This window comes from Labrus mixtus, chromosome 9, assembly GCF_963584025.1.
Source record: "Labrus mixtus chromosome 9, fLabMix1.1, whole genome shotgun sequence".
NCBI classification, from domain to species: domain Eukaryota; kingdom Metazoa; phylum Chordata; class Actinopteri; order Labriformes; family Labridae; genus Labrus; species Labrus mixtus.
The window spans coordinates 858809-877820 of NC_083620.1; the positions used below are offsets into that span (position 1 = coordinate 858809).

Below are 19012 nucleotides of genomic sequence, written 5' to 3' on the forward strand. Positions count from 1 at the left end.
AAAAAACTTGAACTATCTCTTTAACATTGACTATAAGCACTTATTAAATAAACATGACAAGCAGTATGGTGGTTATTTTTATGTACTAATTTCTGCTTCCTCAATACAATAATAATACAAGGAACTCACCACCACCACCACAGTCCAACAGAGACAAACATGCACATCTTTATTTTCAGACCAGCCAAATAAATGGCAGATCTAAATTAAGTTAGATCTTCCCCACCAGAGTGTATCCATGTCCTAAAATACCAAATGGAAGTAATTCAATCACTATTACTACTACTACTTTATCATTAAACGGTCAGGGAGAGAATGGCACAGATATGATATCATTGATGATTGAAAAACTATCAATACATCATTTATCTTGTATGTAAGAGTTAAGCAGGATGTCAACTGCAGTGGATGAGCAACTGGCACACCGAAAAAGCAGACAAGGATTTAGCATGAGAAAGTGGAAACTGATAAGAAGAAAGAGAAATAAATGCACGGAAAAATAGATTGGATAGAAAGATGGTGGAAGGATTTAGTTGATTAGAAGAAGGCAGAGATTAAAGAGTCGACTCAGGTATAGCTGGTAGTGCACATAGTGCTATAAGGTCAACCAACAACATGTTATCTGCCTTCATTTAAAACTGCTGTTGATTACTGCATGAGAAAATCAAATACCTCAGAGATTATGGTAATATGTGTGTGTGTGTGTGTGGGCTTACTTATGTCCTCAATCAAGCAAGGTGCATTTTACATGATTTGGAGAGTGCAACACTTCTGCTTTCTCACTGAAACACACGTCTACATGGACAGTAATATTCAGATATGAACCTGATTTTATGGAATTGAATATAAAATAGAATTGATTAATCTTAAAACAGGAAGGAAGAAGTATAATCAGTATTAATTAATCCATTCACACAGTGTCTTTTCCACAACTCTGCAGGTGACTGCAGTAGCTATGGATTGAACCCCCGACCTTCTGCTTGAGAGACAATCCACTCTACCACAGAAAAAAGAATCAGGAGATGTATTAACAACAGACAAGACCATGAAATAAATAAAACCTTACTGTTACCTCGGGGAAGAGCCTAATTGAACAGCTCTGATTAGCATCATTCATGCTCCTAGACACTTTGACAGAACAGTAGATATCAGCACACATACTGTAAAGTGATAACAATACGTTTTATATTATCATAACATTGAATACATTCATTTGCCAATGTACATTACAAATACTGTGAAAGAGTAGGATATACACATTCAAAGCCTTAAACTATCTCAGGGTGTCATTACTTCACACTCATTGAGAAGATCAGATCTCACACAGTCATTTACAAAGCTGCTTGTGCAGGTTCTTTCTAAACAAGACAATTGCATATGAATGTTTATGGGAGTGCCTGCTTATGCAGTGAGACATCTGCAGATGTTATTTGATATTGTTAATATATTTCTTTTAATATTTGTTATAGTCACTTGGATAATAGTGTCTGTCATATATTCCCTGAATATATTAAAGCCAAATTATTAATACCTGTCATACATGCAGAACATATGAGGAGCAGCCTGTGTAGTTAAGTCCCTGTATCTGTCTGTTGGTGGAAGTACAGACATGTGGCTAACATCATGCATCTGATTATCTGCAGGATGTGTGATGTTCTTGTCATGCCTCTCTATGGTTTGCACTTTGATTAGATTCCGTATACGCATGAGACCATACTGTAGCTTTGCTAAAAAGGTTAATTTCTTGAGACCAAATTGCATTAGTGATGACGTTTTATTTTCCACAGCTCCAGTGACTTGCTTGAGGCCATTATTGAAAACAGTTTGACAAATGACCTGTGGGACATACATAAATTGTATTTCCTTTTGTTGTCTGATTTCTCATAAAACTACTCCCTCCCAGCGATCCTTAATTATATTCTTATCTAGTAGTGAGGTGATCGTTGTGATGCAAGGAAGATAAATGACAGACAAGCAGTACAGAAGAGGCCTGACATATACTCCTTTGTATAGCCGTATAAATAACTAGTTGGAGTTGCAACTTTTGCAGAATTATAAATAAAACACAAAGATGTACAACTGCATCATGCAGGTTGCAGTGTCACAATTTGGAGAGAACTACAGGCGTATGGGCATGATGTATTATGCTTTATCATAAACAGGAATATGAATGGAATATTCCATAAGAAACTCATGACCCCCTTCATTGGATTATTTGGAATCAGGTTTGGAAAAAGCGGTAAAATGATTGTTGTTCATGCAAACATAGCTATACTTTCTCTCACCCTCTCGTTCTCCCTCTTTGGATTTAAACGATAAGTAAGAGCGATTTATTGATCTAACCAAATACTAAAAGTGAACCTACAGCAAGGTAAAAAAAAAGCAAAAACCATTTATAAAAAATTGAAAACTAAACAAATTACCACACACAACACCTCTGCCCTTACACAAACTATTTACTGGTCTCTTGCAGTAGACTCAGAGGCTTCATGATGAACTGAGTTTTTTGTACGGCAGATCCTGTGATGCTGCTACTGGCCATTAGAGACCAGGAAAAATCAACAAGCAAGCAGAGATGTGTGTAACCCAGGTGGTATAGTGGTGTACCCAGCTGCTAAATGGCAACTCATCAAGCACCATGCTTAAAGCACGGTTGATGTAAAAATAAACTTACAAGCACATTTAGTTTTCAGTTCTCATCCTGAAAACGTATTGAAAAACTACAAACTGCCTTAACAACACATTGTGGGCTACCAAGTGCAACTGTTTTAGTTGGCCAATGTGCTGGGCTATTTCTAACCATTGGTAGGGTAACTTCCTCAAGTCAGCAGAGACCACATTTACCACAACTTGTAATTTTTACACTAAAGTTTTAGTATGTATTCAACATATGAGAATCACATATTTTAATAGTGATGTGATTGTGGTTGACATTTTCCCTTTTGAACTTGAAGTAAATGAAAGCATTTTCTACTTTGCACAGAAAGTAAAAATCCTTGGTTTAAATTAACTGCATGAAATACAGTTCATCTTATCAAAAAAGAGCCGAATTGGCCAAAAAAAGGCTGACGGGGCAGACGGGTAGCAACGGAGCGGAACACACTGTAAAAACTAGCGCAACGACCGCTCACGGACGGTCCAACTAGGACCGACGGCCGATGATCTCTTTGGTGTGTCAGGGCCTTAAGAAGTGCCAACAAATCGTCTCCATGACGACGTTCAGACAAGATGGAAAAGCTCCCTCTATATGTTAAAAACTACAATTCTTACACTTCAGTTGAAAAAACCTGACAGCTGTTGCTTCCTGTTTGTAAGTTGAAGCCAGCACAATGCAATGCTTTGTGTAACCTTACACAAACTACCAACAACACCAATAATATTATTAGATATGATATAAAAATATCAGAATCAGTATCGTTATCTGTACAGTACATATGTTTCGGAATCTGATTGGAACTGAAAAAAGTGGATCAGTGCATCTCTAGGGTTAATACCCGGTCAGGTTGCCAGTCAATTGCAGGGTTCTTCACTGTTTTTAAAAATAAGTAATATTTTACTTAATAAAATAATCATAAAAATGACATTTTTGCAAATAAAATGTAAGTTTATATTAATAAGCTGAACACGTGATCAACCAAACTCGTGTGCACTGAGAAAGCAGAAGGTTAAAGTAGGCCGTTGCCTTGGTGCAGATAAGCCTTAGCACTGGAAGACTTTAGCTAAAGCAGTCAACAGATGGCTCTGCACATACAGCCCTAGTCACACACACACACACACACACACACACACACACACACACACACACACACACACACACACACACACACACACACACACACACACACACACACACACACACACACACACACACACACACACACACACACACACACACACACACACACACACACACACACACACAAAATGTCCAAAAAACATCAAGTTCCAACTTTGGGGTACTACATTAATCGAAAGTACACGGTTCAAATCAAAGATATTACAACATAACAAACAACAAGAAAAACAATAAAACATGCCAATTAGTTAATGTTGTGTGTGTCATGAGAGAGCTAATGAACCAGGCTTCACCCCAATAAAGAATCAAACTTTGCTCATATCAGCCACCATCTACTTTGCAGCTCTCACAATTTCTCTGTTCTTTTTTCTTCTGTGACATTCACTGACAAACTTTGCTTTTCACAGGAATAATGCAGGAATGATGAGCAGGGCAACCAAAAATCAGATACTTCTTACTATATCTTTTTACAATAATGGGTAAAATATCAAATTTTACATTTTGTCTCGCGACCCCCACTTTGGGAACCCTGCACTCGATAATAATAAGCCCCGTTTCCACCGAGTGGTCTGGTATGGATCAGTACAGTTTAGGCAAGGTACGGCCCTTAAGCTACCTACAGTCAGGTCACTTTGTCCAATCACCCTTTGTTAGAAAGTCTCGTGTTTGTTCAATATTAAAAAAATGGAATGTTTAGAATGTAGAAAGTAGGCAACCGTAGATTACAGAGCGGTCTGATGAAGGACCCTCACTGTAATCCCGTTTTAAGATTTTTTGCTTTTTCTCTTATGTTATTTGTTCATCACACACACACACACACACACACACACACACACACACACACACACACACACACACACACACACACACAGACACACACACACACACACACACACGCACACGCACACACGCACGCGCACACACACATACTCTTTTGTCTTCTTTTTCTCTCTTCCATACACAGTTCACCAAAGTTAAATTCCTTGTGTGTATAAGCATAACTGGCCAATAAATCTGATTCTGATTCTGATTTTGCTATCTTTTTAAGTGATTAAAAAAGAAATACAAATAGCAAATTGGATTACATGTGTATACACACAGTGGAAAAACGTTTATGGTTCAAATGAGCCAAATCCACATGATGTCTTATTTCTAAATTCCCATTTTAGAAGCAGAAAATAATATTTTTACAGCCTGGTTAAAAAAAACTATTCGGTATCGATGGCTCCTTTCTTTATGGGTACACGCTGCTAGGGACAGGGGCTAGATGTTTTTTTAATCTAACCTTTAAGATTTTATTCAGCCAATGACTTATTCATACATTTCATACACGGGGCGCATGGCAACCACCATCGTTGGACTTGAGGAACCAACGGGAGAGGCTGCGACACATACAGTAGGTAGAATCAGTCGCATCAGTTGGGGTGTGATCCCTAGCTACTGTAGCCATATGTCATAGAATTGATACAGGTACATTGGCATACATCTTTCTCAGCATGCATGGCCCATTTTCACTTTTGAGAACTCAAGCAATAAAAATTGTGCCCTAAAGCCATTTTCACATATGCTATACTGAAGATTTCAGGCAGACTTAAGTTATCCTGAGTTAACACATGCGCCTCACAGCAGAAGACTATCCCTGTCTGGCAGTAGGGGGGAGATCTCAGGAGTCAAGAAATCATGTAAAAATAATGACACAGTGGCAGAAGAATAACGTCCAATGCTATAATGAGAATTTTATGTCAACAAAACATACTGGCAGGTGGGAAGCAAAGTGAAGCAGCTTCATACAAGCATGGAGATAACAACAATTGTGTGCATCATGCGCGGTTCTAGGCAGGGGCCAACAGGGGCCAGTGCCCCTGTGACATTGAGCTTGTCCCCCCTTGTGGCCACCCCTCCAAAAGGAAGAGCCCCCCCTAATAACACATACACAGTATTTGACTCATAATCTAGTATTAAATACTGTTACTGAAACAAAAATAAATCATGGTATTTACTGATGTGTTATTCAAAGGGATACTTCACCCATTTGCATTAAGCTTTGTATCATTAGAAACCTGGTAGTATTTTTGAATGGTCGTGCATCCCGCCCTCATTTCCCCGAGATGGAAAATCTTTGTATTTCTAAATCTGAAAAGGAGCTTCCAGTGACGCAAAATGACCATTTTTTTAAAGCAATAATTGAGTCTATGCTAATTAAACTATCTTTCCTTGGTGACCTTACAGTCTATCTGTCATAAATACAAAAAACACATTTACAACTTGTCCCAACATACGAGTTTCTTTGTTCCTTACTCTGACCATTGTCTTTTCTATATTCAAATTCTAGACTTACAATCATTTCAAATACATTTGTTAAACACTATTCAAGGAAAAAGAATAATTTAACTTTGCAGATACTGCACCCTTTCATTTGAAATTTCTTGAAAAAATAAACACTGGTTGATTAATATTAATTGTGACCCCATAGACCTCAGATCACCAATGCTGTATTTCATTCTTTCCAAATATTATCTCAGTCCCAAAATGAATGAATGGAGGAATTTTTAATACCATATTTCTATTATTAACAAAGCGTGTAAATATTTGTGTAATGTTGCTTAACTTAATCTTTTGTTAAGTTTGTCCTGTAATTATTGTATATCAAATTGAACACTGATTTTAACTTTTAACTGTAATATCTCTTTTAATTTTCCAATATCCCCTCCATAATAAATAAATATCCTCCCTTTTTTAATTTTTATTTCTGTTAATTTGTACTAGACTGCAACAAAGTGTCAAAATTGAGTAAACTTTTTACACAAATTATATGATTTTTGTTATTGTACATGAAATCTGTATTATCAGAAACAACTATTGGTGCAGTTTTTAGTACAGTCAAAAATAGAAATGAAAAACTTGAAAGGCACATCATTTAAAAAACAATTGACTGTTCCATTTAATGAAGTCAGATTTCAGGTAATTGAGTAATGTAATATAATTATCTGTATATGGCTTTTACTTATAATAATTCATCACACTTTGCAAATATGAAATACAGGTAGTCCTCTTGAACGAGGCCTGAGACCTATGGTTTGTTTTGTTAACACATAACTATTAAAGTGAATCTTAAATCTTAATCACAACACCCCTGTCCTACAGCAGCTTCATTAGTTTCCGGTTAAATATATCAACTTCAAAATTCTGCTCGTCATCTTTAAGGCCATCCATAACCTCGCTCCTCTGTACCTCTCTGAACTGCTGCACCTCAACACACTCTCACTCTCAGGTCTTCTTCTTCCATTCAACTCACTGCACCTACTGCCCGCCTGTCCACCATGGGGTCCAGGGCCTTCAGCCGCTCTGCCCCCCACCTCTGGAACTCCCTCCCACCACACAGCTTTTTATTTTTTATTAACTGATGCAGAACAATACAACAATACAACAATACAACAATACAAGACGAGTGAGAGACATGACGATACGATGCACTAACGACAAAACAAAGACAAGCAGAGTATCCCTTAATAACATTCTGCAACTTAGTATGTTGAGGGTGATGTAGGGTCCTGTGTGTGTGTGTGTATGTGTGTGTGTGTGTGTGTGTGTGTGTGTGTGTGTGTGTGTGTGTGCCTGTGTGTGCGTAATTGTTGGGTGCAGCAAGAAGAGGAAAGCTTTGAAGATAGTCAGGAGGAGAAAATGGAAGAAGTGGAATTTAACAGAAGACTTGATGAATACAAAAATTAAAAGATAAAATAAATAGACAAAAAAAATATAAATAAATGAATACATAAGAGTCCTCTTTCCACCCCCTCCCTCCAGGCTCCATCCGTCATCGCCAGGCCCTGGAATTCTATTTCTATTATTATTCCCCCCCCCCTCTCTACATATACATATGTATATCCCACCACACATCTGTAATATCGACTCTCTCTCCATTTCTAATTCACATCTCAACACATCTTTTTAAACATATTCAGTCTGATCATTCCCCTTCCAGTCTCATAAATCTACTACATCCTGTAAATGTGTCTTTTTAATGTTAATTTTATTGATGTATTGTTAATTTGTTGTTTTTATCTCTGCTTTGTAAGGTGACCTTGAGTGTTTTGAAAGGCGTCTTTAAATAAAATGTATTATTCTTATTATTTTATTTTAATATCTGGCTCACATCTATAATCATGAATATGAATATTAAAGTGAATCTTAGAGCAGCTCAACTTCAACCTCTTTAATTAACATAATCAGGCCTCCCCGTTTCCTCATCATTTCATTGCTAATCTTAATATTAGACAGATTATCATACTTAGAGGTCCATAGCAGCAGGGCGTCCCCACAAACTATCCAGAGGAACCTATGTGGTCGGTAACTTACATGAACATGTATAGATAGCTACATGTACCCTGCCACTGTAACTCTGCTAAATGTTGCTCAGTGCTGGGCTTATTATGTTGGGTCTTATATAGCGCTTTTCTAGTGTTCTGACTACTCAAAGTGCTTTTACACTGCAGGTCACACATACACATTCACACACTGATGGTAGTGATTGCTATGCCATCAGAAGTAACTAATCTCATTCATACACCACCACTGAGGCAGTGGGAGCAATTCAGGGTTAAGTGTCTTGCCCAAGGACACATCGGACATGTTGCCCAGCTGGGAATTGAACCCTCAACCTTCTGGTTGAGAGGCGACAACTCTACCAACTGAGCCACAACTGACGGCACAGTCTGAACCACAGCCAGTGCCCTCTTGTTGGGTCTTAGCATGACCCAGTGGGGTATGCTGAGGCTTCCAGGTGAAAAACCTCACCATGATAGACGGAAACAAAAGAATGAAAAAAAGATGATGTGTCACAGTTATATGCTAATACATGAACTACAAAAGCAGAAGAAAAGTGTCCTGACTTTGAGATAGCTGCACATTCACGGGCCACTAGGACCCTTTCCCCTACATGAAGTTCTTTATCATTACAGCCCTAACTAAGGAGGAAAGTGCCCTCTGTTTAAAGGGCTTAGCAGGCCAAATGTCCCAGAGAGATGAAGGAGTTAAGACTGGGATCAGTAATTAGTTGAGACCTGCTCCCTCTACTCCATCCAGTGAAAGAGGCCATGGTGTGGTAGCTGTAGAGACTCTCTGCCAGTGTCACAGCCTTGGCTCCCCACTCCTTTACCAAATGGCGGCCTGAGTATATTTGCTGGCTGATTTTTGGATTTCTCTTTTTTTTAAATTTGTGTAGGATTTCCATCTTAAACTGATCAACTAGAGTACGGTCTATATGTCAACTGATCCTTGTGTGTCTGTGTCTGACATACTCTACAGATGATGAGAGAGGGACTCATAAAATGTATGGATTGTGGTGCAACATGTTAAATATGAGCCCTCTAATAAAGTGTTGGTTGTTTTGTGCTGCTGGTTGCAGCTGATGTTATTCTGCACTCATTTTTTTTCAACCTCATTAATATGAAGTGTCTCGACATGAGGCTTAAATCTTCTGGTGAAGTAATCAGGAGTGAAACCTATCATGATGAGAGTTTTTATGAAACACACAAATTTCTGATGAAGATTGTCAAAGGAGCAAACAGACAGCAATAAACCCATGGAGGTTATGATTAGAGTTGCAGAGGGGTGGAACATTTCCGGTAAATTTCCAGACACTTTCCATGGGAAGTTAAGCTGGGGAATTTTGGAAATATTCCAAATCGGAAACTCCACAATATCATCAAAATTTAATTCACTTTATGTAGTCCACGGGCTAAAATGTGTGGCTTCAATAGTCTTGTGCTCTGGTCCAGGGTTCTAGAAATCATGTGTGCATGTGATGGAGGAGTGCACAGTGCAGGGAGGGGGCGTGGCCTCAATAGCCCTGCAGTAAGCAGTGTGCTATGTGCATGTGATTGAGAAATAGATATTCAAGTGTACTTGCATGACATCTGGTTGTTTTAGTCAAGATTATGCTAAAATATATTTTCCCAACTATTTTTAAGTTCCCTGTTCAGGGCCAAGCATCAATTTTGTAAATCCCCGGTTTATTCCCGTTTATTCCCATTAAATCCGGTTAATTCCCATGGAAAGTTTCCAACTTTGAAAATTCCCAGAATTTTGCAACCCCAATGATGATCTCTGTGACGTCCGAGCCTCAGATGTTTTTTTTAAAGTCAGCATTATTTAACAGTAAAATAAGGAGATTTTTCTCCATGCAGGCTGATCGGAGCAATCAATCAAGCAGCTCTCTCTCTCTTCTTTTCTCTGTCTCTCTCTCCATACATGGTGCACCAAGGCAGGTGCAAGTGAGTTGCTATTGTTACACGGACACTTTGTGGAAGACTCAGTTGAATTGACTGGACTTGTCTGGTAAATGGACTACTATAGGCCCTTTTCTAGTCTTCTCTTACACTTAATTTCACATTCACACTACATCAACACACTGATGGCAGAGGTTATGTTTATTGGTGTCCTGTTTAATAATTTATTGATCCTGTGAGGGGAAATTTGTTTTTTACACTCTGTCTAGTTAACATGCTACACAAACATAGGCTGAAATAAACACACATGCACAAACAGGATCCTATGGACATGCACTAATGGAGAGGTCTCAGAGTGAGGGGGCAGCCCACAGTGGGCGCTCCTGGGCTGGTGGGGGGGTTAGGTGCCTTGCTCAAGGGCACCTTGGCAGTGCTCAGGAAGTGGACTGGCACCTCTCCAGCTACCAGACCAGTTTCTGGACTTGAACCGGTGAGCCTCCGATTCCCAACCCAAGTCCCTACAGACTGAGCTACTGCCGCCTACAGCAGTAACATTACTACTCCATTAACATGCTGCCCGCATAGCAGTGGGAGCAGAGACTTGTCCAAGGACATGTGACTGCAGGAGCTGGGGATCCTCCTACTCTAACACTGACTCTAACATGCCTGAGCATCACAGGGAGAAATAGTTTGACTTATATAACACATAGAGCTACTACATTGAAACAACAGAAAAATACAAATGCTCTTGCATTAACCAGGGATCATTGGACGTCAGTGAGTCATTTTGTATTTCACAGAATAAGAAATGTGAAGCTCTCTCCTTCATTCATATTATTGTTTCAGAATGCTATTGTAGTGACCATCATAATGGTCACTACAATAGCATTTGCAGTGATATCAAAGCTCAGCCTCCTTGGTTCAGTTTAATGCATTACTAAATGTGTTTACTTTTTAAAATCTCTTTCCAACAGGAACTAAATATTGTCTGTGGTTGGTGTTGTGTCAGAACTGTTAGACCAGAATGAACATGCTTATAGCTCAAGCTTTCATCATTTGTGTATAATATACACTATTAGTTAAAGGTTACACTTCAAGTTGTTACTCACTTGTTCAGATATTAATAATAAACTTTCATACATTAAAAGGAATAAATCAACTCTGAGAAACTGATGATCTCTGAGAAGTGCTTATGTGAGGGGGTTTGATTTTTTTTCTCGAACACCCTTTGATGTGTTTTCATGCCTGGGTGTTGACCAGCGTGTTGCTTTGACTTTTTCTGCTGTGGATGTTTGATGTAGGTCAAACCCTGGCTCAGCAATCACTGGGAACCCCCTTTGCATTCTGAAACTGCATACTGGTCAAATTTACATGTCGTTTAAATCAGAGGAAACTCTAGTTCTTAAGTGTACTGTAGACACACACATACACAAAGACAAACACACATCTCCATGTTCTGCCACTGTTCAGCAAAAAAATGCTAAAAAATATGCCCAAGCATGCTGAGTCGGCACTCTCAAGGCAAGAGTGCTCTTTCCCAAACTGCAAAGAAACCAGGAAGTCTAAAACATTAAAGTCTGTAAACAAGTCTTCTTGCACTCTGATGAATGAAACAAAACTCTGTCGTCACTAACCAGTGTACAGTTAATAGAAATAAATAAAATGATATATTTGAAATATCAAGGAATCGCAAATCAGTTTTCATTACATGACTATGCTTTAATTACATTTCATAGTACAAAAACTTGTCCATGCTTTTATCTTCAGTCGTCTTGATTACTGCAACAGTGTCTTTACAGGTCTGCCTAAAACATCAGTCAGACAACTGCAGCTGATCCAGAACGCTGCTGCTAGAGTCCTCACCAAGACCAAGAAAATGGATCACATCAGTCCAGTTCTGAGGTCTTTACACTGGCTCCCAGTCTGTCATAGAATAGACTTTAAAATCCTGCTGCTGGTTTATAAAGCGCTTAATGGTTTAGGACCAAAATACATGAGTGACCTCCTGATTAATTACGAACCATCCAGACCGCTCAGGTCGTCTGGGACAGGTCTGCTCTCTGTCCCCAGAGTCAGAACCAAACATGGAGAAGCAGTGTTCAGTTTCTATGCTCCTTATATCTGGAACAAACTCCCAGAAAACTGCAGGTCTGCTGAAACTCTCAGCTCTTTTAAATCCAGGTTGAAGACACACCTGTTTACAGCTGCCTTTCATTAAACAGCTTTAAGAAGATTTTAAACTTTTACTCTGCACTGTAACTTTTAACTCTTTTTATATTTTTACTTTATTTATTTCAATTAATTTCATTGTAATTATTTTTATTTGAACATATGTTCAGATTGAATAATTTCAGTGATTTTTAAATGTTCTATTTTAATGTTTCTTTTCTTTCCTCTGTCATGATGCTTTTGATGTGTCAAGCACTTTGAATTGCCATGTTGTTGAAATGTGCAACATAAATAAACTTGCCTTGCCTTACAGGGCTACACATTTAGGTGGCATTTCAGTGGTTTTACAAACATTCATTGTTGATACTTTTCAAATGATTTGGCTAAATTGATATGTGTTCATTAAATGGATTCATTATTTCAGAACACTGCACACTGTGTTGGGCAATAACATTTAATAATCACATTTATTGATTTTTAATTAAAGCACACGCTCCTTGCTGTGGGTTTTGATACTCCTGTGGGAAGCAAATGTTCACTTTGAGAGTCAGATAATGTTTTATCGTAAGGGACCTCTTCCTTCACAACAGGCGTGGAGTAAGCCTTGCTCAGTGTGTGAGCATGTGAGTGAGGTTAGTGTGCTTGTATGTATGTTTTTATGTGCTTGACAGAGCACAGCCCCAATGCCGATTACATCTGTTCTGGACGCTCCCGGCACTGCCATATGTCTGGCAAACATGCCTCCTACTTATCCTCAACAAAGAGAAAGTGTGCAATGAAAAAAGAGAATCATTGAAAATAAGTCTACAAACATGAGAGACAGAAAATTGTGTGAGAAAAATTGAAAGGGAAACAAAAAGGCAGACAAAAGAAAAATAATCATGTGTGTCTATCAGTTGGTAGATTCATTTCACCTCAAAACAAGCTTTGTTTTTTCAAGACTATTTTTTTTGCTTTTTGTATTTATTGATAGCAGAAGACAAATGATACAGCAGAAGAGAGACAGGACATGTGGGCAGCAGATAATATTCCCTTATTAGATTCATATAAGTTAAGACTTGGGTAAGATCCATTCTGCAACCTCCAGGATTGAAAAATTAAGCTCATGGTGAAATGCAAAATCTTGTTCTTCGAGGGATCATAAGACTTCCATCAGTGTACCTCAAGCTGTTAATTAATACATTTCAAAGGCCTTGGAATACATGTAAGATTTTTTTTTTAGCAAAAAGCACAGCATCAAAGGCCCTTGTCAAATCTTTGTACTCCTTCCTCTTGCCCTCCTCACCCTCACCCCCCATCTCGCTTCCTTTAACTTTGCCCGTTCTTCCCATCTTTCTTTATTTCATTCTCTCCTCCTCTGCTGCTTTGAGCTTCTCACAAAGACTGCACTATCATAAAAAAACAATACCTTCACTGTTGTAGATGTGCAGGTCAGAGACCTGGTCCTGGGGCTTCTGTTTTGTAGGGGTGTGTATTGGCATGCGTGAATGGCATCTTTCCAACACATCTATGTCTGTTAGGGCAGTCATTTTTTCAATAAAACTACTTAGAACAAATTTAGAACATGACAAGTTAATGTTCGCACCAATATGAACTTTCTCCCCAAGGTTTGAATGGATGTACAAATTAAAGCCATAAAGTGTGCACCAAGATCCACTGAGATTCTACAGGGGTTCTAAAAAAAGCACTAAGAAGAGTTGTACACTGAAAACTGCATTATTGTTACATAAATAATTTTTAAAGATGAATTTGGCAAAAAGGCCAACATTCCACAGTTGAAGAGTGCGTGGAAAAGAGAGTTTTGACATACACCAAATGTTTCTTGATCAGGAGTCCAACCAGTAACCAGGCCTGTACATGGGGCGCCTGCTCTGCTGACTGATCTGAAACGTTTATCTAACCTCGACTGTTATCTGTTAAAATGAAGAGCAGAGTTAGAAGGTCAGTATGCCTTTTGTTATGTTGTTGAATAAAAGGGAAAATTGATTGCAATTATAAGGCTTCTCATTAACCAATTTATACAATCAGATATCCATCACTGTCATCAGAAATTTGTAATGTTGTGATCGCAACTATTAATGCAAATTCAACCAATCAACACAACATATTGCAAATTCGATGAAAGTGAATTGTGGTACAGTAATCAGCTAAACGTGTATTCTCCCCACTCAGCTAATAATAACATGAGGTGATCGTGTGCAGAGCGACTCTGTCTGGGGCTTTGGCATATGTGCCTCCATTACAACCCATCTACCTGCTTCAGGTGTGTTTAAGTCTGTGATGAATAAAAGCAGAGGGCTGTGACTCACGGGGTTACCCGGGGGGGGGGGGGTCTATGTCTATTTGCTCAATCCCTTTGAATAGGCCTGACATAATACTGTGATACAGTTAACGGAAAAAGCAACAAAAATACAACAACAACTGTGATGTGAATCTGATGTGGTCATATTAACCCACCTCTATTTAACCATAAGAATTCAAACTGTCACCATATACTTTAGATTGAGAAAGAAATGTTCTGCTGTTGTTGCATTTGCCTCACTCATGGCAAAGAGATGAAATGTTCCTGTTAAGGTTCCTATACCAATTTATTCAAAACATTGGAGTCTAACATCTTGTACTTACAGTAAAATCTTACTTCTCTTGAATCTAAATAACTTTGATACATCCATTCTCAAAAGTTAGTACTTAGGGCATTCTTCCTATTGTATTCTGTTGGTTTGACTCGATTTGATGAATGTCTCTTTATTATCACTACTTTGTTCTTGTTTGTTTGTAAATGTGAATTCTCTACTGTCTGTCTACAGGCTGGAATTCGTAGGGCAGGTTGCTTGCCTCCAAAAAAGGGGGTGGGGGTAAATTTTGACAACACATTTTTATTTTTTCACAGATTGTGTTGGTATTTTAATTCTCATTTTATTTTCAAATAAAAGTACATGTAAAAAGATTAGAGAGAGATATTAGCTCTTCATTTAAACATCTTTGTTCAGGAGCTCTCTTCTAATGTTTCCCTCCAAGTAAACACAAAAAACACAACTCTCAATGAACAGTCGAGCTATTCAGTGATCAGGGCTACACACTAAATGAACCCATTCATCATGTAATTACTGTGGAGGCAGTCACACATTCTATCAGTCTATTTCTGTCTCAAGAGCCCCAGAGAGAACATTGAACAAGTATGACTTCCAAAAGATATGATTTCCTTTAACCTCTGTCTAAGGAATGACGAGCTGAGGAGAGTCAAAGACAGGCTGAGTTTACAAAGCATCAAAGAGTCACATGTTTATGCCAAGGCCGTATAGCAGACATAGGTGAATCATTTCATGATCCAAATATAATGGAGCTATGAACCAGTTTGTGAGGGGAAAGGAAGGCAACATAAAAAGCAGATGGTGTTAGTAAAGTGATTTATTATTAAAATGAGGATATAACAACAACAAAAATGAGGCAAACTGAAAGGGCTTACGAGTGCTGCTCAAATGAAAAGTAAAGCAGAAGGAATCAAGCTGGTGTATAATAAATTCACTTTTTAAATCAAATTCCTGTGACAGGTAGATAAATAAAACCCCACTTATATTTAGATTACTATTAGCATTCAAAAATTCCTTCAATTGATCACTACACTTTTGCCAGAATGCAAAGTGTTTAAATTGTCCTAGTTGTTTACTTAAGGTTCATCTAGGCCTGGGTGAAAACGACGATCAGTAAGTTGACTATCAAGATGCCAGAGAAGCATTTTCATAATATCAGACGTTGCCATATTGTAAGGTGTAAGGAGTCAAATAAAAAGTCTTCAGCTGAAATTAAATGTTCATCAAAAGCATGGCAGATTTTTCAGTCAGGATGCAACAGTTACAAAACACAGCATGTTTATCAACTAAGCCAGTTTAAATCTTTAAAAACAGGCACATAAGAGGACACAAACATCTTTGTGGTCAGTTCACATATGGTTAAGGGCCAGGTGAGGGTCATGGAGGTAGGGGCCCATTTTGGATTATATTTGGATCCAAAAGCGAGAACACAATGAGTAATGCAACAATGTTACACTCTGCGCATGTCCAAGATGGTGCCGGCTGTCTTCTCCGGTTTGTTTTGTTTCTGAGTTTTAAATTGTTTTATCGTTTTTATCATTTTAGTTATATGATTAATGATATTTTAACATCAACTGAAACCGAAGAACAAAACGTTTTAAGTCTTGACCTAACTGAGCACTTCTATAAGAATATCTCCATTAGTCTGCCACTTGGGCGACTTGCTACTTCTCTGGACTCTGAGAAATGGAAGATCAAACTTCAATAGAGAATAAGCGGGCCCAAACATGTGAACTTTGTGACATGTTTTAAATCATTAATGTGGAGGATTTACCAGATAATTTGATCTGAATTAAATGTGACAAAATCAAAGAACTTCAGGAAAATCATCGATCTGCACATGTTCCTCTGTCAAGTGACAGGCCAAACAACACTCTGAAAGAAACATAGATTTAATCGCCTCCGCTAATATCGGAACACAGTCACCCCAGCGGTCTACTGTTTTCCTGGAGCCCGTGTGCTGGACCTCACTCTACAGTTTACAGCAATGCTGGAAAAGCACACAGATGTGAGTACTGTGTTGGCACATATTGGCAGCCATGACACAACCTGTTACTGTGAGTCTGAAACCCTATAGAATCACCAAACTTTTCTCAATAACCTTAAAGCTACTGAAAAAGAACTTCTCTGGACCTCTGCTGACTTACAAAGGGGGCATAGAAAAATGCAGTCTTCTTCTCTCACTTAAAGGTCCCATATTATGCTTTTTCTGGTTTTATATGCTCTTTAGTGTGTCTTCCAAGTGTCCTGTGCATGTTTAGGCACATCTATGTACAAAAATTCAAAGTCCGCGGAAACGCGGCTTCTCCTACGTCCTCCTGTCCCCCCTCGATAAAAATTTGTCAGTGCGGCGTCATTGTCAGTGTGAGATCACTGATCTAAGCCCATTGGCTCGTTGTGGCAAGCCCTGCAGCTCATGTTGCACGCCCGTTAACTTCTGTAGCACGCCCACGATATGCCGTAGCCTGCGGTAGCACAGTAGTGCTAAGGTGCTAATGTTTATGCTCCCCTCGGACGGAGCCAGTGGCTGCATTCCCAATATGGTAAAAGAGGCGGGACATTTCCGAGAACCGTGCTGAGCAACTGACCAATAATGACAGAGCAGATCGGCAGACCAATCAGAGCAGACTTGGCCCACGTGGGGTCTAACAATCTTGGCTCAGCAGAGCGTAGCTGACGGACTCAGAACGTAGAGGGAGCAAGGAGGAGCAGTACATGAAAACAGACACTTTTTAGAACTTTAGCTATTGTGAACGTACAAAAGTAGGTACATAGATTAAATATACGAACCCCAAAAAGTGCATATGGGCTCTTTAACTCATGGCTAAAAGCTGCATTTGAGAATCTTAGGTTCACTTTTATTGATAATTTTGAATTGTTTTGGCGACAACATTATGCAATATTGTCCTGTTTGCTGTGCTCGTCTTGTTAGATCTTAGTTCTGCATTGGACACTATTGACCATCACATCCTATAACAGAGACTAGAACAATTACTTGGAATTACAGGAACTGCTTTAAGTTGGTTTAAATCCTATTTATCAGATCGATCTCAGTTTGTACATGTTAATGATAAGTCCTCTATGCACACCAAAGTTAGCCATGGAGTGCCACAAGGTTCAGTGCTTGGACCGATTCTCTTTACATTATATATGCTTCCTCTGGGAAATATTATGATGAAACACTCCATACAGTTCCATTGTTATGCAGATGATACTCAGCTTTATGTATCAATGAAGCCCGATGGTACCAGTCAGTTATGAAAGCTAGAAACATGCCTTAAGGACGTTAGGACCTGGATGACCAGAAATGTTTTGCTACTTAACTCAGACAAGACTGAAGTTAGTGTGCTCTTCAGAGATACTTTTTCTAATGATGTGACTGTCCTTAATGACATCAGCCTGGCATCTAGCACCACTGTTCTATTTGATCAAGATATGTCTTTTAGCTCTCACATCAGGCAAATTTCAAGAACAGCCTATTTTCACCTTCGTAATATATCCAAGATCAGGAATATCCTGTCGCAAAGTGATGCAGAAAAACTAGTTCATGCATTTGTTACCCCCAGATTGGATTATTGTAACTCTCTTTTGTCAGGGTGCTCTGGTGGGTCTCTAAAGACTCTTCAACTGGTCCAGAATGCTGCAGCTCGTGTACTGACTAGAACTAGGAAAAGGGACCACATCACTCCTGTCCTGGCTTCTCTGCACTGGCTCCCTATACAGTCTAGAATAGAATTCAAGATCCTTCTTCTCACATTACGGTCCCGGAGTGCAGGCCTGCTAGTGGTACCTACAGTCTCTAAGTGTACTATGGGGGGTAAAGCCTTCAGTTATCGGGTTCCTCTCCTCCGGGAGGCAGATGCAGTCTGTATTTTTAAGAATAGACTTAAAACTTTCCTTTTTGATAAATCTTATAGTTAGGGCTGGTGCTGGTGTAGACCAGCTCTTAGTTATGCTGCTATAGGCTTAGACTACCGGGGGAACTGGCAGAGAGAGAAACCGGCTTCAACATTAAATGCACTTGGACTTAGCCCAAGCCAAGACATAACTATCAAGTCTTTTATTTGATTCTAATTTCAATTTTAAGCCACATGTACGATCACAAAAACAGCATTTTATCATTTAAAGAACATTTCCATAGTGAGGCCTTTCTCTCTCTGAGAAACAAAGGGAGACGTATGCACGCTTTTATAACTGGCAGGCTAGACTACTGAAATGCTCTCCTTTCA

General features: G+C 38.9%; 1 protein-coding gene across 2 annotated transcripts in view; it reads right to left on the bottom strand.

Moving 5' to 3' along the window:
- The window catches only part of igsf11 (immunoglobulin superfamily member 11), an 85519-nt gene that overhangs the window by 16101 nt on the left and 50406 nt on the right, over nucleotides 1-19012 (bottom strand). The window lies entirely within an intron of this gene.